Consider the following 27,306-nt stretch of genomic DNA (forward strand, 5'->3'; position numbering starts at 1 on the left):
TTATGGTCTGAAATTGTTGAACTCGATGTTGAGTCCAGAAGGCTGTAAAGTGCCTCATCGAAAGATGAGGTGCTGTTCCTCGAGCTTACGTTCAGCTTCGTTGGAACAGTGTAAGAGGCCGAGGTCGGAGTGGGAGTGGAGCAGAGAATTAAAGTGACAGGCGACCGGAAGCTCGGGGGTCATTTTAATATCTCCTGCCTTCCACCCTATCTTCCCTTTTGTTGTTTCCTCCCTCCCCGCTTTCCCTGTCCCTGCACCTGCTTAAAAAATCTGTTACATCTCTAACTTTTTTCCAGTTCTAACGAAAGGTCATCGACCTGAAAGGTTAACTCCGTTTCTCTCTCCGCAGATGCTGCCTGACCCGCTGAGTATTTCCAGCATTTTCTGTTTTTATTTAATGAGGCTGATTTACAGCCTATGTGTTCTACTAATGTTATCTCTTTGACTCTGTACCAGTGACTGCCTTTCAGGCACGGTTGAGTAGTCTTCTTGTCCAAAGCTTTGTGCAAATGGGAAGTTGCACAAAGCTGGGAAGTTTTACTTTGCGTAAGCACTGACTTGCAGAGAGAATTTGTTTCTCTCTCTCGTTTTGTCCCCTCAACTCCTGAGGTTGCTGACTCAAGCTGGGATACGGTTTCACGTACGCTGGTAGCCTTTCGCTGCTTCAAGCAAGTGGCTGTCCTTCACGTATGAGCCCAGGCTAGAGTGTCGATAGGCTCAATCAACCGGAGATCTAACCGTAAAAGGAGGTATCATGGTGTAATGTGTGCACCTGTGAGCAAGCTTAGGTTTGCAGAGCTGTTGAGTTGCGAGTGACTTAGCCAGGCCACGTGATGTTCACAAGAACGGTTTAGGGAGGAAATTTCACAGCTCAGGGCCCCGACAGCTGAAAATCTTGCTGTTTTTGTGAAGTAATTTCCCCCAATTATCGTGGATAATCAGAATCCTGCTCCTAGTAGCAGTGGATTAGCTGGTGTGCATGCCCAGAAGCCTGCTTTCACTCATGGCAACATGCATGGGAGCATTAGAACAGAAGTCTGCACATTTTCAGGGCCAGGCAAACAAGGAGCCCACAACAAATGAGTCATCCTGTCCCATATTTATCCCACAACCTGGGAGGTCCTTGAAAGCAGGCCACGTCCATTCCACAAGGCTTCTAATAGTCTCGCTCTCCGACTCCAAGACCTCAGGAAGAACAACAACAAATTATATTTACATAATAAAACGTCCCAAGATGCTTCACATGAGTGTTATAAGACAAAACAAATAAATTTGACACTGAGCCACATAAGATATTACAGCAGATGGCCAAAAGCTTGGTCAAAGAGGTCGGGTTTAAGGAGCGTCTTAAAGGAGGAAAGAGAGGTAGAGGCACGGAGAAGTTTAGGGAGGGAGTTCCAGAGCTTGGAGCCCAGGCAGCTGAAGGCACAGCCACCAAAGGTTGAAAAGGAGGGGGAGAAAAAACGGAATTATGGACTGGTTGGCCTGACATCGGTGGTGGAGAAAATGCTGGAATCAATTATTAAAGATGTAATAGCAGCGCATTTGGAAAGCAGTGACAGGATCGGTCCAAGTCAACATGGATTTATGAAAGGGGAATCATGCTTGACAAATTTTTTGAGGATGTAACTTGTAGAGTGGATAAGGGAGAACCAGTGGATGTGGTGTATTTGGAATTTCAAAAGGCTTTTGACAAAGCCCCACACAAGAGATCAGTGTGCAAAATTAAAGCACATGGTATTGGGGGTAATGTATTGACGTGGATAGAGAACTGGTTGGCAGACAGGAAGCAAAGAGTGGAAATAAACGGGTTCTTTTCAGAATGGCAAGCAGTGACTAGCGGGGTGCCGCAGGGTTCAGTGCTGGGACCCCAGCTATTTACAACATCCATTAATGATTTAGACGAAGGAAATGAAGGTAATATCTCCAAGTTTGCAGATGACACTAAGCTAGGTGGCAGTGTGAGCTGCGAGGAGGATGCTAAGAGCTGCAAGGGGACTTGGACTGGTTAGGTGAATGGGCAAATGCATGGCAGATGCAGTATAATGTGAATAAATGTGAGGTTATCCACTTTGGTGGCAAAAACAGGAAGGCAGGTTATTATCTGAATGGTGACAGATTATTAAAAGGGGAGGTGCAAAGAGACCAGGGTGTCATGGTATATCAGTCATTGAAGGTAGGCATGCATGGACAGCAGGCAGTAAAGAAAGCAAATGGCATGCTGGCCTTCATAGCGAGGGGATTTGAGTATAGAAGCAGGGAGGTCTTACTGCAGTTGTACAGGGCCTTGGTGAGATCACACCTTGAATATTGTGTGCAGTTTTGGTCTCCTAATCTGAGGAAGGACGTGCTTGCTATTGAGGGAGTTCAGCAAAGGTTCACCAGATTGATTCCTGGGATGGCAGGACTGACATATGAGGAAAGACTGGATCGGCTAGGCTTATACTCACTGGAATTCAGAAGAATGAGAGGGGATCTCATAGAAATTTATAAAATTCTGACGGGACTGGACAGGTTAGATGCAGGAAGAATGTTCCCGATGTTGGGGAAGTCCAGAACCAGGGGTCACAATCTAAAGATAAATGGTAAGCCATATAGGACCGAGATGAGGAGAAACTTTTTCACCCAGAGTTGTGAACCTGTGGAATTCTCTGCCACAGAAAGTTGTTGAGTCCAGTTTGTCGGACATATTCAAAAGGGAGTTAGATGTGGCCCTTACGGCTAAAGAGATTATAATCAGGGATGCTCAAGAGGACAGAATTTAAGGAGCGCAGATATCACGGGGGGGCTGTAGGGCTGGAGGAGATTAGAGATAGGGAGGGGCAAGGCCTTGGCGGGATTTGTAAACAAGGATGAGAACATAAAAGAAGTGCTAGAATGGAGCCAAGAAATAAAGAAAGCACTGTGAAGAAATCAAGTAATATTTTTGTAACTCTGCAGCCCATGTCCTAACTCGCACCAAGTCCCGTTCACTCACCACCCCTGTGCTCGCTGACCTACATTGGCTCCTGGTCCGGCAACATCTTGATTTTAAAATTCTCAGCCTTGTTTTCTATTCCCTTCATGGCCTCACTCCTCACTATCTCTCTAACCTCCGCCAACCCTGCAACCCTCCGAGATCTTTGCACTCTTCCAATTCTGGCCTCTTGAACAGCCTTGAATTTAATCGCTCCACCAACGGTCGCTGTACCTTCAGCTACCTGGGCCCTAAGCTCTGGAATTCCTTCCCTAAACTTCACCACCTGGCTACTTCTCTCTCCTCCTTTAAGAAACTCCTTAAAACCTATTGTAATGTCTGCATCTGTGAGTATGCTCACAGGTAACCAAAAGAGTTGTAGAGCTGTTGAGTTGGGAGTGGCTTAGCCAGTCACGTGATGCTCACAAGACTCAATAAAACCCCAGCCAGTTGGGTATAGGGGATCCACGATGAGGCGTGTGATTGTGAGCCTGGTGGATAAACTGGTAATGTGGAGTGTGATTGTTAAACATTTTGCTAATAAAGCAACTAATTCTTAAAAAACAATGTGTTGCTATGAAGTCTTAAGCAAAATACCCATGAAGCAAATACATTACACACGGCTAAACCTGGCTCAGTCTTCATCTGATAGCCCACACGCAATGCTGAGAGGAACTGATCATGTTGCAATAACCTGTCTCTGTCGGCCTTTCAGTTGTATCATTAGAAGTTGCTCTACGTAAACTAGAGGTGATCCAAAATGCAACGGCCCGTGTCTTAACTCGCACCAAGACCTGCTCACCCATTACTCCTGTGCTCGCTGACCGACATTGGCTCCCGGTTAAGCAATGCCTTGAATATCAAAATTCTCATCCTTATTTTCAAGTCCCTCCATGGCCTCGCCCCTCCCTTTCTCTGTAATCTCCCCCAGGCCCACAACCCCCCGAGATGTCTGCGCTCCCCTAACTCTGCTCTCTTGAGCATCCCTGATTATAATCGCTCAACCATTGGCGGCTGTTCCTTCTGTTGCTTAGGCCCCAAGCTCTGGAACTGCTTCCCTAAACCTCTCCACCTCTCTACCTCTCTTACCTCCTTCAAGATGCTCCTTAAAACCTACCTCTTTGAACAAGCTTTTGGTCACCTGCGCCAATTTCTACTTATGTGGCTCGGTGTCAATTTTTTCATTTTTTTATCTCAAAATATTCCTGTGAAGCACTTTGGGATGTCTCGCTATGTTAAAAGTGCTATATAAATACAATTTGCTGTTATGAAGCAAGTTTTACTTTAAGGGTTAAAACAATCGGGAAATGATCACGTGCTCCCACCCACTCCCTTTATCACTCTCCCTCTGTCACTCTCTGTTAGTGCCCAATTCTGTCTCTCTATCACCCACTCTCTCTCCTTTTATTTCTTTCTCTTTATCGCCCTGTTTACAGGCTCTCGGATTGAATTTGTATCCCGATTGCAGCTAATTCAATCCTTCGGTTTTACATTACCGCATCTTCGCACACAGTGAAACTCTGGACTGGAGCTTACAGCAGAATATGCTCCTGAGAATCCTGCACTGTGGTGAGGTGCAGATGGATTCCTGAAATGATATGCAGTGATTAGCCTCCTATCCAAGATAAATCAGCAGTCCCTTGCAATACATAATAACTGCACCACTTTTAACGAGTACCGCATCCCAAATATCACATTATTTCAAACCATGAACTGAATGTGTTTATAGTGCAGATTAACTGAGAGTACAGTCTGAGGATGATTGGTATTGTACGATATACAAAAGAATAATGATCTTCAGAAAAAAAGTGCACGCTTTAGCATTCTGTGTGTGAGCCAAAACCCTGCTCCTGCAGGCTCTGTCTAAAAAGTGAGTACGCACTTGGTTCTCTGTATCTCCTACCAACCATTGCCATTGCCTCGTGTACCAGGATCGATGCTATTGGGAGTATTCCACTGGAAGTTTAACACCAACCACCCTGGGTACAAGGAGATCACTTTGAGCATATCATTTAGAGATAGTGAGGGAAAAATTACGTTGCGCCCCATGTGAGGGCGGTAATATCTGGGAGGTGGGACATTTTGGTCGGGCAGAAAACCCGCTCCGCTCACTAAATTCGCGTTTAAACTCCCCCCACCAAAGGAAGTGGAGCATAAAATAACGGCTCCACTTCCTTTCTGGGGCGCTGGTGAAGCGGACAGGTTGGGAGCGGGTTGGACAGGTCGGAAGCAGGGCAGACAGCTCGGGAGCAGGTCGGGGGCAGGAGTGGGGCGGGAGAGGGGTGGACAGGTTGGAGGCAGAAGTGGGGCGGGAGAGGGGCGGACAGGTCGGTAGCGGGGTGCAAGTGAAGCGGTCGGGAGCGGGACGGACAGAGAGGGGCGGGCGGGACGGGAACGGGGCGGGAGCGGGACGCAGCTTTATGCATTGGGCCACATAGCGTTGCCGCGTAAGAGGGGCTCTTCCCTGTATTAAAGGGGAGGGCCCAAGCTGCAAACTCTGCAGTAATGAAAGGGGCCTCCCTGGAGCACCGGGGAGCAGGCGTTGCCATGCCAATAGCCCGGCACTCAAGCAGAGAGCCGGACTGAACAATCACAGCGTGAACCCCGCGTTCAACGCATCAACGGGGTGCTCAGCAAAATCGGCAGGATTTTTTTTTAACGGCCCACGTCTCCCCTTTAACTTGTGCCCGCGAGTGGCCTGCTTGCCCGGTACGCTCCCCCTGAAGGTGGCGCTGTTATCGCCCGGCGCAACTTCAGGGGGCGACCACCAAATTAGGGGATGGGGCGCTAACTGGGTGCTGCGGGTTACTTCCGTGCAATGGCAGGCCTAGATGACCTGAATTTCTAGGCCATTGCCTTAATACCAGTAATTGCTGTATCAGTCTTCAATTGATGTAACCAGTTAGATTTAAATTGGATGGCCTGGATTTGAACTCTTGGTACATGCGGGGGAGGTGGCGGGTACTGGCAAGAGTCAAAGAAGCAAGTGGGGGCCCGGAGGGATTTTAACTCCCAGGCCTCATCTTCATCTTCAGGCCCCAACTCCCCACAGTACCCGGCCGGGATCACTGCCTGACCAGCAGGCAGGGGTAGGAATTCGGGCAGCAGGAAATACTTCCGGTGACTGTCGGGAACTGCCCCGGGCTGTGAGGTAAATGGTGACGGGTGTAGAAGTCAGATAGCCTGATGGTGAAGGACATAATACTAGAACCCAGACTTTACCTGCTTACAAGCCTTTATTCACAAAGACGCACTTTGCTTACCGTGCACCCTCCAAGATAAGCTTGCAACCCTTCCCCAGCTTACTCCCATTTATGTATGAGAGCAAGAGAGTCCCTAATTAAATCCCACCAGCTGAGTAATGTATTTGCTTCATGGATTCTTTGCTTAAGAATTCATAGCAACACATTGCTATTAAGAACTAGTTGGTTTATTAACAAAGGCTTAACAATCACACTACACATTACCAGTTCATCCACTAGGCTCACAACTGCAGACCTCATCGTGGATGACCTAGACCCAACTGGCTGGGGTTTTATTGAGTCTTGTGAACATCATGTCACTGGCTTAGCCACTCACAATGCAACAGCTCTACAAACCTCTGAGCATACAGGTACATATATTACAACCTGCATACAATTAACACTCAAATTTGCTGTGCGCAAATTGACTGCCGCGTTTCCCACATTACAACAGCGACTAGGCTGCAAAAAATATTTCATTGACTGTAAAGCACTTTGAGACGTCCGGTGGCTGTGAAAGGCGCTATATAAATGCTCTTTCCTTCCTTCCTTCATTCCTTTTTCTTTCCTTTCCTTCCTATATATTTAAAGCGGACACTGCTGGCTTAGAACGGATGTCCTTACTGCCTGCAATTTAAAACTACAGTCGATCAGATCAGGGACTGGAGGGAACGTGTGCGCCCCGCCACTTCACCTTAACTGCCCCCGTTTGGCAGGTGAGTAAAAATCGGGGCCGAGCGAGTCTGCAATGTGTTTTGCAAGCAGCCCCTGAACAGCTGAGTGCGGCTCGATGCAAAGTTGCCTCAAACCACGGTAAATCTGTTCCTTTATCAGCCAATCCTGGATTTCCGGAAACCATAAAACATGTTGAGCAGGCGGGCAGCGCACAGCGGAATCCTCCACTTGGCACATGAGGTGAGCTGCAATTAAAATCCAGCGTGGGATGGGGAAATGAATGATCGTCACCTCCGTCGGGTCATGTGACCAGTTAAACAGCTGTTGAAAAGGATCCCGGGGTTAAAAGGAAATTGATGAGGTTTAGAATCCAGTGCAAAAATTAACATGATTGGCTCCGAAGAAGTAAAAAAAGGGGAAAGACAAAATCTACCTCTCTGCCAAAAGCTGCTTGTTTCTGTATTTATTCAGCATACAGGGGCTCTTCATTGCCATGTTTATCACTGAGGCACACAGTTCCTTGGGAGCAGGCATCACTAACTAGCCACACCCAGTGCACCACATTCTGGGAGAGGAATTTCAATCAGTGCCAGTACACAGCCATAAATTGCATTACACTGTTGCTGAGCAAAATCTAATCAGTCCTGTGCAGAATGGAGTTTCTTCTCAGAAACCAAGTCCAAGCAATGACCATTAGTAGATTTCATAAACCGGAGACAGACACACAGCGGTGCCGTCTTTCGGATGAGACGTTAAACCGAGGCCCCGTCTGCTCTCTCAGGTGGACGGAAAAGATCCAGCCGCATTATTTTGAAGAAGAGCGGGGAAGTTTTGGCCAATATTTATCCCTCAATCAACAACACAAAAAGAGAAGCCATTATCATGTTGCTGTTTGTGGGAGCTTGCTGTGCACAAATTGGCTACCACATTTCCTACATTACAACAGCGACTACACTTCAAAAAAAGTACGTCATTGGCCGTAAAGCGCTTTGAGACATCCGGTGGTCGTGAAAAGTGCTATATAAATCCAAGTCTTTCTTTTTTCTCTCTGTCTCTCTCTCTCTCTCTCTCTCTGTCTGTATCCCTCTCGCTGTATGTCTGTCACCCTCTCTCTCTCCGTCTCTCTCTCTCTTTCTCTCTCTCTTTCTCTCTCTGTCCCTCCCTCTGTGACTTTGTGTCTCTGTCTGTCTCTCTGTCTCCCTCTGTCTCTGTCTCTCTCTCCCTCCCTCTCTTTCTGTCTGTCCCTCTCTCTCTCTGTATGTCTCTCTCTCTCTGTCTCCCTCTCGCTGTATGTCTGTCGCCCTCTATATCTCTCGGTCTTGATTTTGATCAACCTGTTATATATTTCCAACAAAAGAGAAACTCCAGTCGTGTGGACGAAATGCGCCAACATTTGCATATTTCCAGCAAGGCCACACCTTTTCGATGGCCTCCCGGGCCCACCAGAGCAAGGCTTTTTGAAGATCCGTGTCTGGGTATTTTGCCCTTATTCACCATTGACTCATAAATCTGAAAGTAATGTGACTGTTTTTCTGTAATCCCACAAGCCCCATAGACTGCACTAACATCTGCTGTTTTATCTAGAATTATTAGGTTTAATTTGCATTTAATTATAATTTGCGCAGTGCAAGAATTCAAACCTCATTTTAAATGAAAATTCTTCAAAAATGAGGCGGTTGGAGCTTTACACTTGGGTGCAATAACCGTGTTCATCATGCAGTGTCATTCTTTACACGGCCGCTACCTCAATTTCTTCCTTCTCCTGCACACTCTCATTTCACAGCTTTCTTCAGTCAGACACCAGCATGGAGCATTTGCAAACATTCCAGTCTGTGGTTGTAAGTGGATCCATGCTGAGCTCATGCTAACACAATGCATTTTCACTCCGATTGGCGCCAGCATTAGAAGGACAAGATGGTTCAAAGTTCGTTTTTACTTTTTAAATAAAGAAACTATTTGGGATTTAAGGCTGTATGTCCTGGTTTCGTCGTTATAATTGGTAAATACGTTATTAACCATCATTTGCTAAGGCAAGGCTGATAGAACCTGCATTTGGCAAGAAAAACAACTTGCATTTATATAGCACCTTTAACATAGTAAAATGTGACAAGGGGCTTCACAGGAATATTATCAAACAATATGTGACACCGAGCCACATAAGGAGATATTAGGGCAGGTGACCAAAAGGCTGGTCAAAGAGGTAGATGTAATGTATTTGCTTCATGGGTTCTTTGCTTAAGAATTCATAGCAACACGTTGCTATTAAGAACTAGTTGGTTTATTAGCAAATGTTTAACAATCACACTACACATTACCAGTTTTTCCACCAGGCTCACAACCACCTGCATCATCGTGGATCCCCCGAATCCAACTGGCCGGGGTTTTATTGAGTTTTGTGAACATCACGTGACTGGCTAAGCCACTCCCAACTCAACAGATCTACAACTATTTGAGCTGAACCAATAATCAAGTGCACCCTGATTAAAAGGGGGGCACTAAAACTGACAAAATAAACCAATTAAACTTGGGATGGTAAACTTAAATCAAATTAAAATTTGGTTGTCAGGGGTGATGATGCACTCCAGTCCCTCCAGTGCCCGCCTCTCGTCAACAGATCGACAAACTGTGAGCATACTCACAGGTGCAGACATTACAGTAGGTTTTAAGGAGTTTCTTACAGGAGGAGAGAGAAGTAGCGAGGTGGTGAAGTTTAGGGAAGAAATGCCAGAGCTTAGGCCCCAGTCGGCTGAATGTATAGCCACCATTGGTGGAGCGATTAAAATCAGGGATACGCAAGAGGCCAGAATTGGAAGAGTGCAAAGATCTCGGAGGGTTATAGGAGGTTAGAGAGATAGTGAGGAGTGAAACATAAGAATTAGGAACAGGAGTAGGTTATCTAGCCCCTCGAGCCTGCTCTGCCATTCAACAAGATCATGGCTGATCATGTCCGTGGACTCAGCTCCACTTACCCGCCCGCTCCCTGTAACCCTTAATTCCCTTATTGGTTAAAAATCTATCTATCTGTGACTTGAATACATTCAATGAGCTAGCCTCAACTGCTTCCTTGGGCAGAGAATTCCACAGATTCACAACCCTCCGGGAGAAGAAATTCCTTCTCAACACGGTTTTAAATTGGTTCCCCCGTATTTTGAGGCTGTGCTCCCTAGTTCTAGTCTCCCCAACCAGTGGAAACAACCTCTCTGCCTCTATCTTGTCTATCCCTTTCATTATTTTAAATGTTTCTGTAAGATCACCCCTCATCCTTCTGAACTCCAACGAGTAAAGACCCAGTCTACTCAATCTATCATCATATGGTAATCCCCTCATCTCCGGAATCAGCCTAGTGAATCGTCTCTGTACCCCCTCCAAAGCTAGAATATCCTTCCTTAAGTAAGGTGACCAAAACCATGAAGCCATGAAGGGATTTGTAAACAAGGTTGAGAACCTTAAAATCGAGGCATTGCTGGACCAGGATCCAATGTAGGTCAGTGAGCACAGGGATGGTGGCAGGCCGGGGCCATTGGAGGGAGCAGCGGGCAGCGGCCTGGCCCGGAAATCGGCACGGTCCCGGCCTGCAAGACCATCAGCAGGCTGGGGCCATTGGAGGGAGCAGCGGGCAGCGGCCTGGCCCGGAAATCGGCACGGTCCCGGCCTGCAAGACCATCAGCAGGCTGGGGCCATTAGAGGGAGCAGCGTGCGGCGGCATACCACTGCAAGGAGCAGCGCGTGCTGCTGCAGGAGGGCGACGGCTGCGAAGCCAGGTCACTGATTGCAGTGCGGGCAGGCACAGCAGGAGGGGCGAAGGAGCGGCGAGAGTTTGTAGAAGGAAGTGACCGGGACCCAGGAGAGGCGAGGGCCCAGGGGTAGCAAGGGCCAGCCCACACTGCGATATGTGTGCGCACCAGGTCCGTGCAGCAGAGCAGGTCTCCAGTTCGTCTTGGGTAATCCTTGCCACTGGACCAAGACCTCGCTCTGTCAAGTCCGGGTGGTGGCTGGTGTGCAACGGCCACCACACGTTAAAAAAAATCCATCCACAGGCATCTTCCACCCTTCAGAATTTAGTTCGGGACTTGGAATATTCGGTCATTCATTGAAACACCTGTGAACTCATCCCTTTTTGGCGTGGAAGCAAGTCATCCTCGCTTCGAGGGACTGCCTATGATGATGGTGGGTGAACGGGATTCGGTGTAAGTTAGGACATGGGGCAGCGAGCATAGGGGTGGTGGGTGAACGCTACTCTTTGCAAGTTAGGACACACGCCGCAGAGTTACAAAAATATTACTTGACTTCTTCACAGTGCGCACCCTTTGTTTCTTAGCTCCATTCTAGCACTTCTATGTTCTCATCCTTATTACAAATCCCTCCATGGCCTCGCCCTCCTCTATCTCTGGAATCTCCTCGAGCCCCACAACCCCCGGAAATATCTGCGCTCTTTAAATTCTGCCCTCTTGAGCATCCCTGATTATAATCGCTCAACCATCGGTGGCTGTGCCTTCAGCTGCCTGGGCCCCAAGCTCTGGAACTCCCTCCCTAAACCTCTCTGCCTCTCTGCCTTTCTTTCCTCCTTTAAAAGGCTCCTTAAAACCTACCTCTTTGAAACATAGAAAATATGTGCAGGAGTAGGCCATTCGGCCATTCGAGCCTGCACCGCCATTTGACCAAGCTTTTGGTCATCTGCCGTAATTTTTTCTTATGTGGGTGTCAAATGTATTTGTTTTGTCTTGTAATACTCCTGTGAAGCGCCTTGGGACGTTTTACAACATTAAAGGTGCTATATAAATACAAGTTGTTGTTGTTATTCTTCCTGAGGGCTTGGCATCTGAGATGCATAAAGCTGCTCCAAACTATTAGAAGCCTTGTGGAATGGACGTGCCCTGCTTTTAGGGACCTCCCAGGTTGTGGGATAGATATGGGACAGGATGACTCATTTGTTGTGGGCTCCTTGTCTGCCTGGCCCTGAAAATGTGTAGACTTCTGTTCTATTGCTCCCATGCGTGTTGCCATGAGTGAAAGCAGGCTTCTGGGCATGCACACCAGCTAATCCACTGCTACTAGGAGCAGGATTCTGATTATCCACAATGATTGGGGGAAATTACTTCACAAACGCAGGAAGATTTTCAGCTGTCTCGGCCCTGAGCTCTGGAATTACCTCCTTAAACCCCTCGGCTTCCTACTCTCTCTCATCCTTTAAGATGCTCCATAAAACCTGCCTTTGTCAGTGTCAGCTGCAGCTCAGTGGGTAGCACACTCGTCTCTGATGTTAGATGGTTGTGGGTTCAAGTCCCACTCTAGAGAGAGACGTGAGCACAAATCTCTAGACCGAAACTCCAGTGCAGTGCTGAGCGAGTGCTGCACTGTTGGAGGTGCAGTCTTTTGGATGAGACGTAAAATCGAAGCCCCGTCTGCTCTCTCAAGTGGACGTAAAAGATCTCTTGGCACTATTTTGAAGAAGAGCAGGGGAGTTATCCCCGGTGTCCTGGCCAATATTTTTCTCCCAATCAACATTAAAAAAAAACCCAGATTATCTGGTCATTATCACATTGCTGTTTGTGGGAGCTTGCTGTGCGCAAATTGGCTGCCGCGTTTCCCACATTACAACAGTGACTACACTGCAAAAGTACTTCATTGACTGGAAAGTGCTTTGAGGCATCCAGTTGTCGTGAAAGGTGTTATTTAAATCCAAGTCTTCCTTCTTCCTTTGACAAAGCTCTTGGTCACTTGGCCCAATAGCTCCGTATGTGGCTCTATGTCAAACTTTGTCTGATAATGCTCCATTTTACTACGTTAAAGGCACTGGGGCCGAAATTCAACTCCCAAAAAATGGCGCTTAATGCCAGAAAGCAATGGCCAAACAGCGGAGTCAAGCGGCTGCCGACTTTCGGGTCCAATGCCCGCCTCCAGCGCGGGGATTCTTCTGTTGGTCCCCACTTCCATCCCGCCACTGCCGACTGGTCCTGAGTGCGTCATCAAAGCGCGTACCGCCAATCTCCCACACCTCCAGCCAAATTCCAGCTATAAAAACCTTCCATCCGCCAAGCGGTGCCCCCAACAGCGTCTTCTGTCGGTGCGCCGTGTGTGGGACTTGGCTACGCGGCGGCCGTTAAAGGCGAGGGCCCACGGGCGTGGCCGCCATTTTTTTTTTTTTTGCCGGTTGGCTTTCAGATCAGCCGGACGATGGTGCCCCCCCCCGGGTTCGGCCGGGCCACCAACAGGCCGACTGGCATTTCCTCTCTCGGGTGCCGGCCGAAACCCTCCCTGGTGGCCCAGTGGACCGAACCTAAAGAATCGCTGCTTCTCTCCCGTTTAAGTGAAGGGGGCGAGACATGGTGACACACACAGGCGTAATGACGTCAGCAACGCTCCGCTGCCAGCTGACAGCGGCAGTGGCTCCGCCCCTCGAGAGCACTTAGCGCCGCACTTCCGACCCCCCATTATCACCGACTTCCAGGCCGCTTCAAACAACCGACAAAGAGCTGGATTTCACGAAAGAGACGACGTCATCCGTTGCGGCAGAAGAAAGACTTCAGGATTAGTCGGTGCGACCTGTTTGCATTTAGTTTGCAGGTGCAGCAGGTAATCAGGAAGGCGAATGGAATGTTGGCCTTCATTGCGAGAGGGATGGAGTACAAAAGCAGGGAGGTCCTGCTGCAACTGTACAGGGTATTGGTGAGGCCACACCTGGAGTACTGCGTGCAGTTTTGGTCACCTTACTTAAGGAAGGATATACTAGCTTTGGAGGGGCTACAGAGACGATTCACTAGGCTGATTCCGGAGATGAGGGGGTTACCTTATGATGATAGAGTGAGTAGACTGGATCTTTACTCGTTGGAGTTCAGAAGGATGAGGGGGTGATCTTATAGAAACATTTAAAATAATGAAAGGGATAGACAAGATAGAGGCAGAGAGGTTGTTTTCACTGGTCGGGGAGACTAGAACTAGGGGGCACAGCCTCAAAATACGGGGGAGCCAATTTAAAACTGAGTTGAGAAGGGATTTCTTCTCCCAGAGGGTTGTGAATCTGTGGAATTCTCTGCCCAAGGAAGCAGTTGAGGCTAGCTCATTGAATGTATTCAAATCACAGATACATAGATTTTTAACCAATAAGGGAATTAAGGGTTATGGGGAGCGGGCGGGTAAGTGGAGCTGAGTCCACGGCCAGATCAGCCATGATCTTGTTGAATGGCGGAGCAGACTCGAGGGGCTAGATGGCCTACTCCTGTTCCAAATTCTTATGTTCTTATGTTCTTATATTTGGGGTGGGGGTGGATTTCGGCCCCCGCTATATATATAATGCAAGTTGTTGTTCATAGTCTGCTTCCCCTGGAGATTTACCTCCCGGTTATTGAGCTCTGCCAGAAAATTTCATAAATAATGAGATACATTCACATTAATGCAAAATGGCTATGGTCTGTCAGAAGAAGTTGACTGGATGGGCCAGCTGGCTTTTCTGTATTACACGCTTTCTTACGCTTTTACTGTCACTCAGAGCGATTGGATTTGAATGCTAGTCTGAGCTGTCATTCAGATTCATGGTCCGCTCACTCTGGGACATTTTACCGACCCGTGGCTGGGCCACTACACGGAGCAACATCGTGTTAATATGCTCTTGGGAGAAGGGGAGGAGGAGGCAGTGGGATTTCAGGACTAATCCCATCCCGCAGAGATGCATCTCCTCTAGCGACTATACAAAGCAGCAAAGCAGTAATCTCCTCCAGCCCCACAACTCAGCCCCCGCCCCCTTGATCTCTGCGCTCCTCTAATTCTGCCCTCCTGAGCATTCCTGATTGTAATCACTCAACCATCGGTGGCCGTGCCTTCTGTTGCCTGGGCCCCAAGCTCTGGAACTCTCCACCTCTCTACCTCTCTTTCCTCCTTCAAGACACTCCTTAAAACATACCTCTTTGATCAAGCTTTTGGTCACCTGCACTAATTTCTACTTATGCGGCTCGGTGTCAAATTTCTGTCGCATAATACTCCTGTGAAGCGCCTCGGGACGTTTCACGACATTAAAGGCGCTATATAAATACAAGTTGTTGTTGTTGTTGATGTTGACCGCATTGATGTCTTGTCCAATTGACTGAGTGAGTGCGGAACCAGAGGACTTGTGTATGTGCGTGTGTGTGTGTGTAGAATTAACAAAGTCTGAAGCAAAACTTGAGAGCCTCCCCTCCTGAAGTGCCATGTATATGGGCATCAGCCGCCAAAATTATTTAATTAGTGAAATGTTAATTGAAACCTTTCAAAACGAGTTGGACAGATATATTTCTGAAATTAACTAAAAAAAAACAGCAAATTTTAAAAATTACACAAGCAGGCCCGAACCTCTGGTATGGGACAGGACTACAGATCACAATGATAAGTACAGATAGAAGGTGGTAGTGAGCTGCCTTCCTGAACCGCTGCAGTCCGTGTGGTGAAGGCGCTCCCACAGTGCTGTCAGGGAGGGAGTTCCAGGATTTTGACCCAGCGACGATGAAGGAATGGCGATATACTTCCAAGTCAGGATGGTGTGTGACTTGGAGGTGATGGTGTTCCCATGCGCCTACTGCCCTTGTCCTTCTAGGTGATAGAGATTGGGAGGTGCTTTTGAAGCAGCCTTGCATCCTTTCAAGCTAGTCTGAGGAATCATCGCGCTCAATGGTCCACAAACATCTGGGACCATGGAACTGTCACCAATAATGTAATGTATTCAACCAGCATTGTAACCCATGTATAATCTGACCTAAGTTGTACACTGTGAGAACACTGACCACGAGGTGGTGAACTTGTGGGAGACACTCCTAACCTGGACCTTCAGGTATAAAAGGGGAAGCTCCACCCACTTCCATCACTTGAGTGCTATGAAATAAAGGACAGGTCACAGACTGACCTCTCAAGCATGGGCCTCGTGTGCATTTATACTGTATAGTAAGGACGTATCAATGGCGACAAGAAACTGGGATTTAAACCACACGAGCATGGCCACGAGCAGAACAGACGAGAGGTACTGTTTTAAGGAATGGTTGGGACACAGAGTCAACATTGTTAAAGCAGCACACGGTTCTCCAGGCAGACAAGGGCCGTCAGGCATGCCCCAACATGTAGTCGAACCCAGAGGGGGAGTTCGACAGAGACAATGGCAAGCTGATCAGCGATTCACACCATTGCAAGGGACAATGCGGCCAGTAATGGGGCCATCAACACCTGTTAATGGCGCACTCAAGGGCAATAACGGGGGCAGTCAGGGATGATCGACTGGCAAGGGACCTTTTGTTTCAAACAGCAGCTCATGCTGGAGGCGTGGAGGCACACACTCAGCCGGAGTTTGCAGAGGTGAGCAAAATACCTGCAGAAATTGCAGAAATGAACGCTGGGGGAAATCGCTGGAAGCTGAAGTTCAGCGAGTTCATGTGGAGCACGTATACAGTTCGAAAAGTTGTGGGCGTCCAAGGCCAAGAGGCCAAAATTAGCGCCGATTGACGCACAGCTACAGACTTACACAAAGGAGATCATTCCGGTGCTCGGCAGCGCCACGGCAGTCGTGACCCACAAAGATTTGGAGAACAGGTTGCCACTCTGGATTGTCCCAGGGGATGGTCCCACACTACTGGGGAGGAGTTGGCTTGCTGTCATGAACTGGAAATGGGGCGATGTCAATGCAATTTCCTCTGTGGAGCGAGTATCATGCTCACAGATCCTGGACAAATTTGACTCATTATTTCAACCCGGTATTGGCACTTTCATGGGGGCCAAGGTAGTGATTCATATAAACCCGGACGCCAGGCCAGTACACCACAAGGCCAGAGCGGTGCCGTACGTGATGCGGGAAAAGATAGAAGGCGAATTGGACCGCCTGCTGAGGGAAGGCATCATCTCGCCAGTCGAATACAGTGACTGGGCGAGCCCGATTGTGCCGGTGCTCAAGGCGGATGGGTCGGTCAGGATATGTGGTGATTACAAGGCCACCATCAATCGGGTGTCACTCCAAGACCAGCACCCGCTACCGAGAGCGGAGGACCTCTTTGGGACGCTATCCGGTGGCAAACTTTTTTCGAAATTGGACCTGACCTCAGCTTACATGACCCAGGAGCTGGCAAGTGAGTCGAAGAAGCTGACCACCATCTCAACACACAAGGGGTTGTTTGAGTACAACAGATGCCCGTTCGGGATTCGCTCGGTCGCCGCGAACTTCCAACGAAAAGCCTCCTCAAGTCGATTCCAGGGATGGTGGTTTTTCAGGACGACATCCTCATCACGGGTTACGATACTGAAGAACACCTCCACAATCTGGAGGAGGTGCTACACAGGCTGGACCGGGTAGGGCTGCGACTGAAAAAGGCGAATTGCGTCTTCCTAGCTCCAGAGGTAGAATTCCGGGGATGAGGGTAGCAGCAGACAGGATCAGCCCTACTGCATCCAAGACGGAAGCGATCCAGAGAACACCCAAACCCCGTAACACAACGGAGCTGCGTTGATTCCTGGGACACCTGAACTATTTTGGTAACTTTCTTCTCAAATTGAGCACGCTGCTAGAGCCGCTACACGTGCTCCTACGCAAAGGTCATGAATGGGTCTGGGGGGACAGCCAGGAAAGGGCTTTTATAAAGCACGCAATTTGTTATGTTCCAACAATCTGTTAACGCTATATGACCCATGTAAGAAACTTGTGTTAACGTGCGATGCGTTGTCCTATGGTGTCGGGTGTATGTTGCAGCATATCAATGCCAAGGGTCAGTTACAGTCGGTAGCTTATGCCTCCAGAAATCTGTCCCAGGCAGAAAGGGTCTACGGGATGGTAGAAAAGGAGGTGCTCGCATGTGTATATGCGGTAAAGAAAATGCACCAGTACCTGTTTGGCAGGAAATTTGAGCTGGAGACAGATCACAAACCTCTAACGTCCCTTTTGGCCGACAACAAGTCCATAAATGCAAACGCATCGGCCCGCATACAGAGGTGGGCACTCACGTTAGCTGCCTATGACTACACAATTCGGCACAGACCGGGCACCGAAAACTGCGCCGATGCACTCAGCAGGCTCCCACTAGCCACCACTGAGGGGGCTACCGAGCATGGTGCTGAGATGGTCATGGCTGTTGAAGCTTTCGGAAGCGAAGGCTCACCCGTGACAGCCCGTCAGATTAAAGTCTGGACAAATAGAGACCCGCTATTGTCTTTAGTCAAGAAATGTGTCCTGAATGGGGACTGGGCAACCATGTACAGGGCATGCCCTGAGAAATTTAAACCATTTCACAGGCGCAAGGATGAACTCTCGATTTAGGCCAATTGCCTACTGTGGGGAAACCGCGTAGTCATGCCCCAGATAGGCAGAGAGGTGTTCATCAGAGAACTCCACAATGAGCACCCGGGCATTGTCACGATGAAGGCAATTGCCAGGTCACACGTTTGGTGGCCAGGGATAGACGCAGATCTGGAACTTTGTGTTCGCAGGTGCAACACGTGTGCCCAGATGGGCAATGCGCCCAGGGAAGCCCCCCTTAGCTCCTGGCCATGGTCTGTCAAGCCTTGGTCATGCATCCATGTGGACTACGCAGGTCCTTTCATGGGAAAAATGTTTTTGGTTGTAGTAGACGTCTACTCCAAATGGATCGAGTGTGACATTTTAAATTCAAGCACATCCTCTGCCATGGTAGAAAGTCTACGGGCAATGTTCGCTGCCCACGGTCTATCGGACATCTTGATCAGCGACAATGGCTCGTGCTTCACAAGCACTGAATTCCAGGACTTCATGGCAGGCAATGGAATTAATCATGTTAGAACGGCCAGGCAGAACGAGCAGTGCAGAATATCAAACAGGGGATGCTCAGAATCCAAGGGGGTTCCCTGCAATGCTGCTTATCACGCCTCCTGTTGGCCTACAGATCCCGACCACACTCACTCACAGGGTTTCAACCCGTAGAGCTGCTAATGAAAAGGACGCTCAAAACCCAGTTAGCCCTTATACACCCCACCATGAAAGAAATTGTCGAGAGCAGGCACCAGTCACAATATTACTACCATGATAGGAATGCGAGGGCGTGATGTATTGATGTAAATGATCCTGTTTTTGTCCTCAACTACGCTGCAGGGCCCAAATGGCTCGCAGGCACTGTGGTTGCCAAAGAGGGAAATAGGATTCTGGTAGTTAAACTTACCAATGGACAAATCTGCCGCAAACATGTGGATCAAACAAAAAGGAGGTTCAGCATAGAAGAAGAAGAGGAAGAACACGATGTAGAGTTCACTCCACCACAGGTGACCGAACACCGGAACCAAAGGGAGGAGAACCCAGTCACTGTGGGCAGTCATACACCAGGATGCCACCGATAATGATGGAAGTGGGTGGAGCTTCCCCTTTTATATCTGAAGGTCTAGGTTAGGAGTGTCTCCCACAAGTTCGCCACCTAGTGGTCAGTGTTCTCACAGTGTACAACTTCGGTCAGATTATACATGGGTTACAATGCTGGTTGAATACATGACAAATAACATCTGGACAGGATGTACAATATAGGGTGCAAAGTTTGATTAAAATATCGAGTTTTCTTTATTCTTCCTTCAAAGGAGCAGACAGGAGCTTTGTCAAATGCTTTCTCAAGACATAATTAGGTCAGAAATGCTCTGCTCCAGTTATTGCATGCAACAATATTGGAAAGACGTATTTTATGGATTAATTTACAATACAATTCCATACAGCTACCAAAGACAATTCTATCAAAATCAGTTAAGTACATCCATAAAAATGTGAATTGTGTGGGATATATGGTAAGAGGAACAGGCGTGATGGGTCAAATGGACCTGTTCATTCCATGCTATATGTTCCTAAGTAGGGAACGTGTAGATGGGTGACGGAATTGTAAAAAACAGATTATAATTAAAGCAATAATTGGACGAAGAAAACATTCTTACATTTAATAAGATATTAATGGTTGTTAAGTATTATAAGATAAATATTGGCTAATGCCTCAGGCCCTAGGTGAGTGAGGCAGTTTATACTTGCACTAGCCAGTACAAGAATGATTTTTGAAATAATAAGCTCTGAGAAATACCCGAAAAAATTGCTTGGATATCATGAAGAGGTTTTAGCATCATACTTAACGAGCTCGACTAGCATGTGGGATTAGTCAGAAAACACAATGATTCTATTTTTTACTTATTCATTCAGGGGACAGCATTTATTGCCCGTCCCTAATTGCCCTTGAGAAGATGGTCGTGAGCCACCACCTTGAACTGCTGCAGTCTGTAAATTGCGGCCTCTCCGGGTGTGTACGATGTGCGCACGCGCCCGAAGAAAGCCCCAAATCACATCGCGAAGTGCGTGCACCTAAACCCAGCATTTGCGATCTGTCAAAATGTCCTCCCTGGGAAAAGGGCCTTCGCGGGCGGAGAGTTGGGCTATTTGCCCCACTCTTAACCAGAGAATGTCCTTCAAACTCTTACGCCTGGTAAAAACAGGCATAAGGCCTCCCTTTACCAGCGTAAGAGTTTTAAAAGATTAAAAAAAATAAATGTTATTACTTATTTTAATAAAAACCCTGTCCATGAAGGTAAGCTTACGTTTAACAGTTTGTTTAAAATTGCAAAAAAAATTTTTTTTAATAAAACCTTGAATTTAATTTAATTTCTATTACTTTTTTTAAAAAAGTGAAGTGTTCTTTTTATTTATGTTTGTGTTTTATTTGATATTAGGGGTATTCTCATTGATAGTAAAGGAGCTTCCATCGCTATGAATGCGAATACTACATTGTGATTGGTAGTCCAGGCACACGTGACCCCAGGATGCCTCTTTGCTCCCGGGATACGTGGGCGTCTGCGCTGGGCTGTGCATCTAGGCCTCGGAGCGCAAGTGTTCGCTCCTCCGAGACCAGCAGGTACTTTCGGAAAAAGAATTCCGGAAGCCTATGACTGCAATTTTTGGCCCGATGTATTTCCAAGTCAGGTTGGTGTGCGACTTGGAGGGGAACTTGGAGGTGGTGGTGTTCTCATGCGCCTGCTGCTTTTGTTCTTCTAGGTGGTAGAGTTTGGGCATTTGGGAGGTGCTTTCGCAGAAGCCTTGCATCCTTTCAAGCTACTTCCAAGGAATAGAAATCAATATTGTTTCATCCAAATTTCCAGGGATTCCTCCATTTCCCCTGCATTTTGTTAAATGTTGTGTGCTAGTTCTCTCATTCCATCACCATCTGCCTTCAGCAATTCTGATAATACTCCATCTGTTTTGATCACCTTGGTCTTTATTAATGATGAGAGGGATAGGCATCCACTTAAGCAAACACTGATTCGGCAAACTTAGGGAAGCAGGCACCATTTTAAGAGTGAGAGACAAGAGGCACAGGACCACTTTGAGAATTATAATTAAACGTAATCTCAATTAAGACAAATCATTCCATTGCTGCTCTGTGGGCCATCTGAGTTCTGGGAAGGATCATAATTTTGATCAGGTTTTCAGACATTGGTAACCGTGTTCCAGTTTCCGCCGAATGTTAAATATTGCAGCTAGATATGGTGATACTTCTTCGCAGGGTCTGGTAGTTCCTATTTATTGACATTATTGCTGTTGCTGTTCTTGCTGATCAGGGGAAGGCAGCAGCAGCCAAGTTCATGGCACTGTGGGTGGCTCTGCTGCACAGGAAGGCAGGAAAAAGGATGGGAGAGCTATAGTGATAGGGGATTCTATTGTAAGGGGAATAGATAGGCGTTTCTGTGGCTGCAATCGAGACTCCAGGATGGTATGTTGCCTCCCTGGTGCAAGGGTCGAGGATGTCTCGGAGCGGGTGCAGGAGATTTTGGAGGGGGAGAGTGAACAGCAAGTTGTCGTGGTGCATGTAGGTACCAACAATATAGTTATAAAACGGGATGAGGTCCTACAAGCTGAATTTAGGGAGCTAGGAGTTAAATTAAAAAGTAGGGCTTCAAAGGTAGTAATCTCAGGATTGCTACAAGAGCCACGTGCTAGTCAGAGTAGGAATCGCAGGATAGTTAAGATGAATACATGGCTTGAGGAATGGTGCAAGAGGGAGGGATTCAAATTCCTGGGATATTGGAACTGGATGGAGGGAGAGAGAAAATAGGGAATTATAGACCGGTTAGCCTGACATCGGTAGTGGGGAAAATGTTGGAATCAACTATTAAAGACGTAATAGCAGCACATTTGGAAAGCAGTGACAGGATCGGTCCAAGTCAGCATGGATTTATGAAAGAGAAATCATGCTTGACAAATCTTCTGGAATTTTTTGAGAATGTAACTAGTAGAGTGGACAAGGGAGAACCAGTGGATGTGGTGTATTTGGACTTTCAAAAGGCTTTTGACAAGATCCCACATAAGGGATTAGTGTGCAAAATTAAAGCACAATGTATTGATGTGAATAGAGAACTGGTTGGCAGACAGGAAGCAAAGAGTGGGAATAAACGGGTCCTTTTCAGAATGGCAGGCAGTGACTAGTGGGGGACCGCAAAGTTCAGTGCTGGGACCCCAGCTATTTACAATATACATTAATGATTTGGACGAAGGAATTGAGTATAATATCTCCAAGTTTGCAGATGACACTAAGCTGGGTGGCAGTGTGAGTTGTGAGGAGGATACTAAGAGGCTGCAGGGTGACTTGGACAGGTTAGGTGAGTGGGCAAATGCATGGCAGATGCAGTATAATGTAGATAAATGTGAGAATATCCACTTGAGTGGCAAAAACAGGGAGGCAGAATATTATCTGAATGTGACAGATTAGGAAAAGGGGAGGTGCAACAAAACCTGGGTGTCATGGTACATCAGTCATTGAAATTTGGCATGCTGGTACAGCAGGCAGTGAAGAAGGCAAATGGCATGTTGGCCTTCGTAGCGAGAGGATTTGAGTATAGGAGCAGGGAGGTCTTACTGCAATTGTACAGGGCCTTGGTGAGACCGCACCTTGAGTATTGTGTGCAGTTTTGGTCTCCTAATCTGAGGAAGGACATTCTTGCTATTGAGGTATTGCAGCGAAGGTTCACCAGACTGATTCCCGGGATGGCAGGACTGACATATGAAGAAAGACTGGATCGATAAGGCTTATATTCACTGGAATTTCGAAGAATGAGAGGGATCTCTTAGAAACATATAAAATTCTGAAGGGATTGGACAGGTTAGATGCAGGAAGAATGTTCCTGATGATGGGGAGTCTAGAACCAGGGGTCATAGTCTAAGGATAAGGGATAAGCCATTTAGGACTGAGATGAGGAGAAACTTCTTCACTCAGAGAATTATGAACCTATGGAATTCTCTACCACAGAAAGTTATTGAGGCCAGTCGTTAGATATATTCAAAAGGGAGTTAGTTGTGGCCCTTATGGCTAAAAGGATCAAGGGGTATGGGCAGAAAGCAGAAATGGGGTACTGAAGTTGCATGATCAGCCATAATCATATTCAATGGTGGTGCAAGCTCGAAGTGCCGAATTACCTACTCCTGCACCTATTTTCTATGTTTCTATGTTCCTATGAGAAGCCTGACTAAAGAGCGAAAACAGACACCATCACACCTGATCTAGGTAAGCTAGAAGATGAGGTTTAAAAAAAAACCTTACAGTTGCATAGTACTTAACGCATCCTCAGGATATCCCAAAGTGCTTCACAAACAATTAAGTACTTTTGGAATGCAGATATAACGAAATGCCGCAGCCAATTTGTGCACAGCAAGGTCCCACAAACCACAATGAGATAGTGACCGATAATCTGTTTCTGCTGGTGTTGGTAGAGGGGTAAATATTGGCTATGGCACCAGTCAACTCTCCTGTTCTTCCCCGACAAGTGCCATGGGATCTTTCACATCCACCTGAGAGGGCAGACGGGGCCTCGGTTTAACGTCTCCTCCAAAAGACTGCACCTCCGGCAATGCAGCGCTCCCTCAGTCTGGACAGCCTGGATTATGTGCTGAAGTCTCTGGAGTGGGACTTGAACCCACTGACTCAGAGTCAGAGTGTTACCACTGAACCAAGGCTAACAAAGCAAAGTCAATCAAGACATAAGAACATAAGAAATAGGAGCAGGAGTCGGCTATTTGGCTCCTCGAGCCTGCTCCGCCAATCAATAAGATCATGGCTGATCTGATCATGGACTCAGCTCCACTTCCCTGCCCACTCCCCATAACCCTTTACTCCCTTACCACTCAAAAATCTGTCTATCTCTACCTTAAATATATTCAATGACCCAACCTCCACAGCTCTCTGGGGCAGAGAATTCTACAGATTTACAACCCTCTGAGAGAAGAAATTCCTCCTCATCTCAGTTTTAAATGGGCGGCCCCTTATTCTAAGACTATGCCCTCTAGTTTTAGTTTCCCCTATGAGTGGAAATATCCTCTCTGCATCTACCTTGTCAAGCCCCCTCATTATCTTGTATGTTTCGATAAGATCACCTCTCATTCTTCTGAACTCCAAGACGTGATAGTGAAGCCAGCTAGTTTCAAAAAGACTGTAGATTGTGGGCAGTTAAGAGCTCCACAGTTTTGTATAACTATCCCATCCAGAAACATTGAGGCATTTAAAAAATCTAATATCATGTTAACATTTGCCTTTAATTCTGTAATTTCCTTACCAATTGACATAAGGCACCCAAATAGTCACAGTCGTAGTTTTCCATCTCTTGTGCATTAATCACGCCTGCCTTTGTCTTGTTTGGATTCTTCCATTTCCCTCAGCAATTGGCTGTGCCTTTTGTCTAATTTCTTTCGATTAATATCTATGTACTTTTGCCTCTGCCTTTGTCACAGTTTCATCAGATATCCATGTTCTGTTTTGATCTTGCGATTTGCTAAGCCTTTCTTCTGCTGTATCTCTGATTTGCTGAATGATCAATAGAATGAATCAACTGCTTCCATTAACTGGACAAATTCTGTGTGCTGGCCTTGTCCGAAATCATTCTCACTCCATCTGGTTGTTTCATCCTGTACTTTGTGTTGTTGCTTCGTTTTTTTTTCACACAGGCCATTCGGCCCAGCTAGCCCGTGCCGGTGTTTATACTCCACACGAGTTTCCTCGCGTTCTACCTACCTTGTCTCAGCCTTTCAGCTTGCCTTTCTATTATCTTTTCTCTCATGTGCTCCTCCACTTTCCTTTTGAAAGTATCTAAGCCACTTGTGCCAACCACTTCCTGTGGTAGCGAGTTCCACATTCTCACCACACTCTCAGGAGAGACATTCCACCTTATTTCCCTATAGGATTTATTCATAATTATCTTGTACTTATGGTCCCTAGTTTTGTATTTTCCCACAAATGGAAGCGTTCTCTACACAATCCCCTTCGTCCAAACCATTCATAATTTTAAAGCCCTTGGTCATGGCATCTCTAGGTCTTCTCTTTTCCAAACCTGCTCAATCTTTCCCGCGAGCTGCAATCTCTCAGTTCTGATAACATTTTTGTAAATTTTCTTTGCACTTTTTCCCGTTTATAGTATGGAGACCAGGGGGCCGAAATTGCCCCTTCCGATAAGGCCTCTGGGCCGCCTGAAAGTGGCGGCCACGGGGCGGCGCGGAAAGGCCGCCGAGTATTCGCGGAGGGGCCGCCATTTTGGAAATTGCCCTTCCTCAAGTTTGGAGCGGTGTCCGGGATCGCTCCGCTCGTTTTACCACCACGGCGCGCACGCGTCGACCCCTTACCGACCGGCGGGGATCCCCTCAGGGAATTGCCACTTTCCTGGAATTTTGCTGTCGGTACACTCTCTGTGTGACCCCCTCCTTGTGTGCCAGGCCGCTGGCCTGGCTGAAACCCTCCCTGATGGCCCAGTGTTTGCCAGTAAAGCAACTGCAGAGTTCGCGGCGTCCCTTCCCTTTAACTGCAGGGGAGGGAGGTTGTGAGGCACCAGCGCGATCACGTCATCAGCGCGGCACTGATGACTTGCAGCATTGGCCACTCCTCGGCGCCCCCACCTCCACACGCTAGTGATGGCCACTCCGCCCCGACCCCATGAGGGGGCCACTTCTGCCCCGCTCCAAAAAAAATCCCCGAAGCGCTGAATTTCGATGGTTAGGCCGCCCCTTGCATTGGGGCAGCCAGGACACATCGAAAATGGTAGGTGCGCCTTGTTTTTTGGGCAGCGGGCAATTTTGGCCCCCAGAACTGTGCACCATACTAAGTGCGGCCTGACCAGGGTCCTATACAAGTTTAACATAACTTCACTACTTTTGAGTTCTGTGCCCCCAGAAATAAATCCCAGTGCATTGTTAGCATTTTGAATTGCTCGGTGATACTTCCGTTTTTCCAACCAAAGTGCATCTCCTCACATTGATCTATGTTAAAGTTCTACTTGCTACTTAACTGCCTCGTCTGTAAGTTGTCGTCTTGTATTATGTTGCAGTCTTCCTCAGTGTTAGCTATACTCCAAGGGATTCCTTTCAATCTTCAGCTGCCTGGGCCCAAAGCTCTGGAGTTCTCTCCCTAACCACCTCCACCTCTCTGCCTCTCTTTCCTTCTTTAAGACGCTCCTTAAAACCTACCTCTTGGACCAAGCCTTTGGTCACCTGCCCTAATCTCTCCTTTCCCGGCTCGGTGTCAAATTTTGTTTGCTAATCGCTCCTGCGAAGCGCCTTGGGATGTTTTACTGGCTTAAAGGTGCTATATAAATGCAAGAAATAGTTGCTATTTACTTTGATGCTTCAGACAACTTAATTGTGGTGAGATAAATCTGTGGGTCCAGAAATGCTCTGGGATGGGCACGAACGCTAACCTTTGCCAGCTTCTAATTGGAGCTACTACATGTCCTCTCAGCTTGAAATTCCATATGCTGCTTGTGCCTTGGCTGGTATTTGAATGCACTGATTTAGTAATATTTGGTTTACTTTTGTAATGAATGTTCAACATGCTTTCCTCTCGGGTCCTCTTTCTCCACATTCACGTGCCCAGTGACACTCGCCCACCAACTACAGCCTTTCCCCACCTTGACATTGCAGTTTCCTCTAACTATTATTGGCTCTCTTTGCATCTTCAGTCAGTGTTAACTTGGAGCTGCTGATGGAGCTCCACAGCTTCTTGGCCTCTCTGACCTTCTGTCGGAACATAGACCTGTACAACTCTGATGTGAACTTACTGTTGTTGAAATCCAACCAGACTGATTCTTGGCCTGACTGGATTGTAACTCCGCCAATAATTCCCGCACAATTGACTTAAAAACCACAAATAATTCTTCGAGCAAAGTAAATCCTACATGAGTGGAGGATTCATTTGCCTTCTTATGCATCCTTTTTAAGCTCTTGGGTGCCTTAGTGGCCCAAACATTGCAAGAGCAAGGACGTTATGCTTGAATTGTACAAAACACTGGTTAGGCCGCAGCTGGAGTACTGCGTGCAGTTCTGGTCACCACATTACAGGAAAGATGTGACTGCATTGGAGGTGGTGCAGTGGAGATTTGCAAGAATGTTGCCTGGACTGGAGAATTTTGGCTATGAGGAAAGATTGGAGATGTAGGATCTGTTTTCCTTGGAACAGAGGAGGCTGAGGGGAG

The sequence above is a fragment of the Pristiophorus japonicus genome, chromosome 13 (assembly GCF_044704955.1).
Source record: "Pristiophorus japonicus isolate sPriJap1 chromosome 13, sPriJap1.hap1, whole genome shotgun sequence".
In the NCBI taxonomy this organism is placed as follows: Eukaryota; Metazoa; Chordata; class Chondrichthyes; family Pristiophoridae; genus Pristiophorus; species Pristiophorus japonicus.